The sequence below is a fragment of the Alligator sinensis genome, unplaced genomic scaffold (genome assembly GCF_000455745.1).
Source record: "Alligator sinensis unplaced genomic scaffold, ASM45574v1 scaffold569_1, whole genome shotgun sequence".
NCBI lineage: Eukaryota > Metazoa > Chordata > Crocodylia > Alligatoridae > Alligator > Alligator sinensis.
This window is the reverse complement of record NW_005841914.1, coordinates 709,493-718,014: the sequence shown is the minus strand read 5'-3', so window position 1 is coordinate 718,014 and position 8,522 is coordinate 709,493. Positions and strand designations below refer to the sequence as shown.

Here is an 8,522-nt window from a genome sequence, read left to right as displayed (position 1 = left end):
CCCTCCCAGCTCTGCACAGTTGTCCCCAGAGGTAGTTTGCCTGAACAAGGGGAGCATAAAAGTTCTGGCCAAGCCACGTAAGAGTATTTTGGATACTGCCTAACTTCTGCATCCTCCAGTGCATCTAGCACTGCAAGACACGTACATGGGAGTCCTCCCACGTGGAAGGCCAGCTGTGCTCTGCAGAGCACACACCCTCCACCCTCTTTGGCAGCCAATTCTCAGATTTCTCAGGCCTTCAGGTCATTTTGTTCCTCATGTCTCTGGTCATGCTGCTGACCTGGGAATCTGCTTGAAGATCAGCTTCATCACTGCTGGATAACAACAAGACAACAGCCAGGGAATGGGGGCCTCAGCCTGCAGTTGCTATGCCAGGAATTAACTGTGCAACACATTTATTTTTTTGCTCATGCTCGATACAAGGGTCGGAGGCTGTTGCTGGTGACTTGTCCCTGGGAAGTGCAGGGCCTGATGCAAATGGGGATTGGATGGGGGCGCCGCTTTTGTCAGTGAGCAGGAGAGATACCACAATTGGTGTTTGGCCCAGGTGGTTTTACTTACCTGGCACAGGACAGCCCCCCCTCTCCTTGGCCTTGAGTGACTCATTGTAGTTAAGGGTGAAGGCTAGTCCCTTGCACTGCAGGAAGCCTGACCCCTGCAAGAGTCTATAATGCCTCCAAATGTGAGGATCTCAGTTACACAATTTATGGTGATGAGGGATTGCTCTTGGGCTTTCTCCCTAGCTTGCTCCTTCGGCCTGTTGGCCAGGGGCAAGTGGGACTAGGGGGCAACTGAACTCCAAGGCCTCCGGGCTTGAGGCTTGTACATAGGATACTTGTCATGGATTTGGGAGTGTCTGAAGCCCTGGACTGATGAATATGGGAGGTAGGATGCTTGCCACCCGGTGGTAGCACCACACACACTTGAACAATTGAGCTTTGCTCCATCAACAGAATTTGGAACTGATTTGGCCCTAGACATAAAATTTTTAAAAATTAAACAAAACAAAAAACCCCCAAAAACCAGTGGATGGTATGTTCCTCTTCAGCTGATGAAAGGGAATAGATGACACCCTTGAATAGATGCAAGGGTAGGCAACCCCCAGCACAGGTGCCAGACTGGCACTGAAATGCCTCTGTGTGGATGGTGGGGAAGGGGCCAAGGCTACACGGCCACAACAAGGATCAGGCCCCTCGGGGCTCCCCCACCATCCACCCCAACATCTTATAAGTTGAAGCCGCGGATGTTTCTGGCACTGTATCCAAAAACATTGCCGGCCCCTGGTCTAATGGTTCACGGGCAGAGCAGGGCAGCACATGGGGACTCCCCCATGGTTGTTCTGCACCTTCCATCATTCTCCAGACTGATGCAAAATGCCTAATTAAATGCAAAGGGAGTGTCATTAACTGTCCTTCATGATCTTTACATTGCAATTTGGTCAGAGGACAAAATTCACTCCACCAAAGAAGGAGCTGATGGTAAATCAAGTGATGCATTCGGTGTACAGCCGTAAGTGGCCTCCAGTGGGTTGGGTGCCTTGTAGATATGGGAATTTAAATGAAATCAGGCTGGATTCTTAACCCAGAAGATGGCCATGGGAGGGACAGTCTTGTGGGGGAGGTTTCCTTGGACTCAAATTCCCTGTGCAGAGCAGTTGCTGAAACACAGTTGGATTTTTTTTCCCCTTGCTGCTACATGTGGTTTTTTTGTGGGTTTTTGTTTTTGGGTTGTTTTTCCTCAGAAGCACTGGATGTTGGCTGCAGCCGCAGCTGGGGATTGTGCCTGGGCCGTGCCAATGCTCCTGCTGGGACTTAAACCCAGAGGTTCCTGGCTAGAGGGCCTTGCTCCTCTGCTCAGGGTCAGATCAATCGCTATTTAGGGTCAAGAAGGAATTTTACCCCATAGATTGGTGTGGATTGTGGGGGGTTTTGCCTTCCTCTGTAGCGGGGGGGCATGGCCCTCTTCCTAGGCACTCTCAAGTGTATCTTAATAACCTTTACAGCAGCGGGATGTCGGCTGCCATGACCCCCCGCTTCATCTGTGGCAGGTTAGGGTTTTGTGTCAGGGCTGACTGTGTAGTTTTGCCAAGAGGTTAGACAAATGGATTTGTATGAGATGGCTTGGATAGGGACAATCCTGCCTCAGGCAGGGGGTTGGACTAAATGATCTCTCTAGCTCCCTTCCCGCCTGTTTTCTCTCTTTTCTATAGGTCTATGATTTCCCTGTGGGATGGGTAGACTTTTTCTGATAACTGCTTTTCTTTGTTTGCCACTCATGGAATATCTCATGTAGCTTAGAGACACCTAAACTTGCTTTAAATTAGCTAGCTCAAGCTGAGCCTGAACTGAGCTCTATGCTACAGAGGCTAAGCCATTGCCTCTACCTTAGCTACCTAGTTTAAAGCTAATGTGCATCTCTCTATACTATATTACAGCCATCCATGTGACTGTGGTGGAGACGTACTCATGCCTTTTATGCCCATATTACTAAACCAATAGCAAGCATCTGTTTATATTAGTGAAAACAGTTTTGCTTCTGATTTTATAAGTATATGGATATATAGACACAAGTGTGTGTGTGTAGCATGGGTACAGCAGCAGTGACAGGCATAGTTACAGTCTGATTTATCATAATGTCACACGTGCGCATTCGTATTTATGAATTTATAATAGTCGCTGTCCGAATACAGTGGCTTTTGATTTATCTCACACGTGTGTGTCTATGTGTGTGTGTGCGTGTGCATGTATGTGTATTATAGGCACAGCAGTAGCCATGCTTATAGGTGAAGTATGATTTATCATGTAATAAATCTACGCATAATAGTTAATCTGTATAGATTACAGGAAGAGAGTCCTGACACCCATACTTTGGGTGACTAGGACTGTTCATCCAGAACTCTCTGTGCTCAGTTGCTTAAAACTTCAAGAAGCTTCTTGGGTTAAAATTTTCCAGGCTTGGCGTGTGTCACATTGAAAAATGGATCTATTTTTCACCGTGTTGTGAGGAACAGCTGCATCCTTTCACCTTAAACTTTTCGCCCAAAATCCACAGTTCCATTTTTTCCCTGCCTGAGTACAAACTGTGCCTCCAGATCCAGACACGGCGCTCTGTTTCCAAGTCCCCAGCTGCGCTGTTTGAACAGCTTTGTCCAGCCTTTATGCTGCTCTGCCTTTCTTCCCCTGCCCCTGAAACACCTTTGCCGCAGCCCTGCAGACAGATGTTGGCTTTATCTTCTCTTTGCGGACGCTTTGTTGGGGAAGATTTATCATGTCTCTTTCTGCCTTAGCAGGAGCACGCGCCGTTCTCCCCAAAGGGTCAGCTGTACAGCCCCACCGGACATGTGTTTGCCCACTCACTCAGTGACCAGGTCAGCCTGAGTGAAAGGGGCTTGCAGCTTTAATGAAGTCAAGATTTATGAAAGTTAATCTAGAGGGGACCTGGCTATATTACGAGGCTTGATTTACAGCCAGCACCTCCCAAAGCCCTGTCTTATCAGTCAGCAGGCAGGACCTGTGTAGCAATCCGGCTACACGAGGCAGAGAAAAGACCCCTTATGAGGAATAAAGATATGGGCTGTGATCCAGGGAATGACTATGGGCTGATCTAGCAACCAGTGAATGCATTGGTTTTAATGGGACTTCTCTTTATGCTTAAAGTTAAGCATCTGCTGAAATGCTTTGCCTCCTTGCAGTAGCTGCCCCAAGACCCTCAGGCTGTGGTCATTCAGATAAAGGGGCTCTCAGGAAGCAACCTGAGAGATGTTAAAGGTATTGCTGATAAATGCAGCACATCCCCCAAGGATGAGAGCAAGGCCTTTCTGCAAACTGCCTGATCCCCAGGGGGGGAGTTCTCCCAGCCCCGCTCCAGCCAGGGGGTGTGCAGGGAACCAGAAGATGTTGCAAGCCCTGAAAGTTTTATGGTTCATCTCTCACTAGCTGTCCTGGGTTCCTGGAATGGGTGTTGGACCCTCTGCTCCAGCATCCGCTGTAAGGCCAGAACTGATCTCGTTCCTGTCCTAGTGAAGACGTCCATAGCTAGAGCTTGCTCAAGTGCAATCACTCTGGAACCCGTTTGCTCCAACATCCCAAAGATGTGGGAGCGCTGGGAGAGGTTTCCTAGCAGGGGCCACCAAAGATGTCCCCTCAAAGACTGATGAGAAAAGATCCCAGGAGGCGAGAGAGAGAAAGCAGCACATGGAGGAGCTCTTTGCTGAGGTTGTTGACTTGGAAATGGTATTTAAAGGTCTGGTTTTGGGGAATTAGCATATAGGTATAGATATATGCATTATAAAGGATCAAGATGGGCAGCAGGGGTTAACTGGATTTCTAAAGAGCCTGTGTTTCACGCACAACATGTCTTGCAGCCCTGAAAGCAGACGGGCTGTCTAGCACAAGGCCAGCAGATGGACACAGCCTGAAAATTGAGGGGGGCATCCCCTAACACGAGATCATAGCCTTCAAGGCAGCCAGGTTGTCTAACACAACAAGGACGCAAAGCCTGGGAACCAAGGAAGTATGTACCATACTGTCCCATAACACGAGATAAGTGACACCAGCTACAAGGTCCCAGAGCAGAGCGGGGCCCGAGTCCTGGTTTTGGGGGTACAGACCAAATTAGGAGAAGGCCTGGAAGGCTACGTGGACATGTGGCCACAGAGAGACAACCGACCACCAGAGATAGCCATGGATGAAGAGTCATCATGGGAGAAGAAATACAAAAGCAGAGACTTGAGATTAACAAAGGGTCCCTCCCTGCCCCTCCTTGCTGTCTCCTTCTCCTCCCTGAGAGGTGTCCTTATCCCCATTCCCTGGGAAGGGTCCCCGAGGCCACTGTGGACTGAGGGCATACCAGCAGCCTGTCTCATGCTCCCCACTGGAGAGGGGCTCTGGGCCTCGCCATCCCACCTCCAGCCTGCTGACACCTAAGAGAGAGAGCCTCAGAGCAGAGCCTGCATCCTGCCTGGATGTACTTGGTCTCTGATGACAGCCCTGGGATTGGTAGATATACAATGTTTGATTGTTTCTATTGTTGGGTTTTTGTTATCTCTCTGTATCAATAAATTGGCCTATTATCAAATGGAAAGGTCGTGGTCAGTATGAGGGTTGTGCTCGCCCTGAACAAAGTTATAAGGGCTGGGTCCTAAATTTAGAGCCAACAGGGTTAGGGAGGGATAGGGATGCTGAGTGGACATGAGAACAAACCTGTAACATGGTGCATGATGCCATCCCCCATGTGTCTGGTGGGTGAGGGTGCTGTATCTGTATCTCTTTCCTTCTTCTCTCTCAATGCATGCTGCCAGGAAGGAAAGGCGCCCTGGAGAGGACCCCTCCATGGGAGTGCTGGGGACATTGTGTAGACACGGTGTAGACATATCCCTAGGGGGCTTGAGTTGCAGTGGGGTGACAGCTGCAGGGGTGATGGCCCCTGCTGTGATGCCTGCCAGCTGTGGAGGAGATCAGTGCAGGGGGGTCCTGGGGCCCTGCACCCCTAGCTGCTGATGGACAAAACTCGTGCCAAGACTGTCTCTGTCTTGGGGCAATTGATTGTCTGTATTGAGTCTTTCCTCTCCTCAGCCTGGTTTTGTAGGTGCTAATTGATGCTCATTAAGTCGTTATGTAGTACCTAGGTCCTGTGTATTGAGCTGGTCCCTGGGTCCCTGGTCCCTGGCTGAATCATGATTGATTGATTGGGAACTGGGACCACAGCAGGTGAGCAGCCAGGCCTGCAGCAGCGTCTCCCCTCCCGCCCCGAGACGGGCACAGTCAGTGCCACAGCACCCATGGCACCAGTGTTGCTTGTCCGCAGCTTGAGGGGTAGTTCCCCCCAAGCCCCTGCACCGATCTTCTTGAAACTTGGCAAGCTTTGTGACCTCAGTAAGAGCTATGAGCCCTGCAGCTTTCACCCCACTATGTTGTAACACCTAGACATGACGTGAGCTTTGCTTTCAAGAATTTGGGGTACTGTTTCCCCCAAATCCCTGCACCGATCATCTTAAAACTTGGCAGACTTCATGCCCTCTGCAGAGTCTGCCACCCCTGAAAATTCCATCCAAATCAGACAAAAAAACAACAAAGTTAAAGATATTTTATTGTTTCCCCATTATACCCTATGGCCGAGGTGGCTCCAAAGCGCTTCGGGAAGCCGAATGAGGCAGTGCTTCGACCCGAACGTGCTGCTTCGGACCCCAAAGCATCTGAACCATCTCCGGATCCGAAGCTGTGTCCGAAGCCTTGCACGGTCCTACCCCCTACCCTCAGTCACAGGCACCTTGCTGCCTAGAGCTCATTGGAAGCTCTAAAATGCCCCGTTAGGCACCCAGAGGTCACATCGGGTGAGCCAAATGTTTGGCAGAGGGTGCTGCTCTCCTGGGGAGGAGATAGGAAACCTGTATTTCCCATCTAATGGTGCATAGGCTCAAACCCCGCATTGTCCCAGGAGAGCTCAGGTCATCTGTATGAAATATAGCTCTAAGCATGAGCTAACTCAGCTCCCTAGCAAGGCCATCAATAACAGGACTTGATTGGGACACCCTCTTGACTATTAAATACTGATGGATAGGACAAGCCATTCATTAAACCTCTTCCCCTAATTAATCTGCCATTGTGCTCCCCGAAAGGGGCCTCTTTCCCCTCACGGCAGCTTACACATGCAGAAGCCACCAACTGTCTTAGCTAATGGAAACGGATGGGTTCCCTCCTGCTCGGCCTTTATGGAAAATAAACACCTTTGCCGGTTGCCATTCTTTCTCCAGGGCATTCAAATGCAACGCCTGGGTTTCAGGCTGAGGGGAGAGGCTGTTTAGTTGAATGGGCAACTAAATCTCCATCCATCTAAGCCTCACAGTGTGGAGCCCACCCCTCCCCCAGTGGCCAGGCCTGAGGTTTTGTGCTTTGGATTGTCGGGGGACAACCTGCTAGGAATTAGTTTCCCGCTCACCCCTGCGATGCTCAGACCTGTTGTCCCTTGTTTTATGTATGATGTGGAGTCTGTCTTAAGCTCTCTGTCCTTCCTGAGGCTTTCAGCGGCATAATGTAAGTCCTCTAGTTTTAAGTGTACTTCATAATAGATGGCTGCATTACTTGCACGTGCAAGTGTGTGTGCGCAGGCGTGCGCATGTGTGGGAGTTGACAAGGGTCAGTGGATGCAATGTGAGATGTGGAGTTTCAGGAACCGGCTACATCAATTCAGGACCCCGGGGTTGAACCTCCAGGCCTGAGATTCAGGATCTCCGGGGCTGGAAGATGACATGCCAGCTGCGCTCCATATTGGCAAACCCATAAGAAACTCAGATAAAACTGCATTGTGCGCTTCTTTGGCCGCCAGTTCAAAAAGTATTAACCCGATTTTACCGAGACACAAGAACTGTCCCACAGTAGCAGATCTGAGATCCATTTGCTCAGTGTCCTGACTCCAACTGTGACCAAAACCAGATGCAAGGAGAGATGTCCAGCAACCTCATAGGGGATAGATGTAGGATAATCTGCTCCCCCACCAACAACATGAGCTCTCATCTTGCGGTCTCATAGAGATGGGCTTCTATCCTGAAGCATGACCTATAGCATGTCTCCCAAAATTAACAACAGCATCCCTGTACAACACAACTATTCACGTTCAAACCTTCCTTGAACTTTACTACTGTCTTGGTCTCAGTGATTTTATGTTCTGTATTGGGGGTGGGAGGGCAGGTTTTCCTTGTGGCTTCCACGTCGTGTTTGCTTACTGCTCAGGGGAAAAGCTGCTTTCCCTAAAGTCCAGGCCTGCAAATTGGCTGAGGTCTGAGTGCTACGCTGGGTCCTGTTCTGCTCATGCATTATCTCTGTAATGGAAGAGACCCCAACTTGGCTTTGGCTAATGATTCCCATCTGACAAGGAGGACCAGTCCCCACGCTCTCTTTTGGCTGCATTACCAGGCCCCTGCTACTCCGCAGGCTGTGGAAGCAGCACAGACTTCCTCAGAGGCGCTTTGCTGGGGGGGGATACGTGGTGGAGAGAGAGAAAAGGTGAGACAAAAAGGGAGAATGGGTGAAAGGAAAAGAAGGCAGCATTAGAGGGAGAAAAACAGGCAAAAGAAAAAGCAGGAAAGGGGAAAAAAGGAGGAGAGGAAGAAAGAGGGAAGAGAGAGCTGGAGAAGGCAATAAAAGCTGGGAGCACTGCCAGATTTGCCCCTTAAACCTTCACCTCCCTTAGCCCACCATTGGCGGTAGGCAGGTATTTACACAAGATAGCAGAGATTTTCCCAGCTTGCTCCCAGTCTCCCAGCACAAAGGACAGGGAGGAGGAGGAGCAAGAGGAGGAACAAGGAATGACCACAGGATGGATGAAAGCCGGGGACATGTCCCATTGAGGTGGCCGCCCCATTCCCATCTGTCAGCGGCTGGGTGAAAAGGTGCGGAGGGCAGGCCCAGGCTCATCAGGGGCTGCCACAGAGAGGAAGAGGCTCTGATTATGCTGCTCTGCCTCCACTTTCCAGCCCCATTAAGGGACATGCTGAGCTTTTCTCAGGGTCTTTGGGATGCCCATTT

General features: G+C 50.1%; 1 pseudogene; it reads left to right on the top strand.

Moving 5' to 3' along the window:
* The first annotated feature begins 553 nt into the window (after positions 1-553).
* On the top strand, positions 554-741 carry LOC112549479 (annotated as a pseudogene).
* Positions 742-8,522: the final 7,781 nt, after the last annotated feature.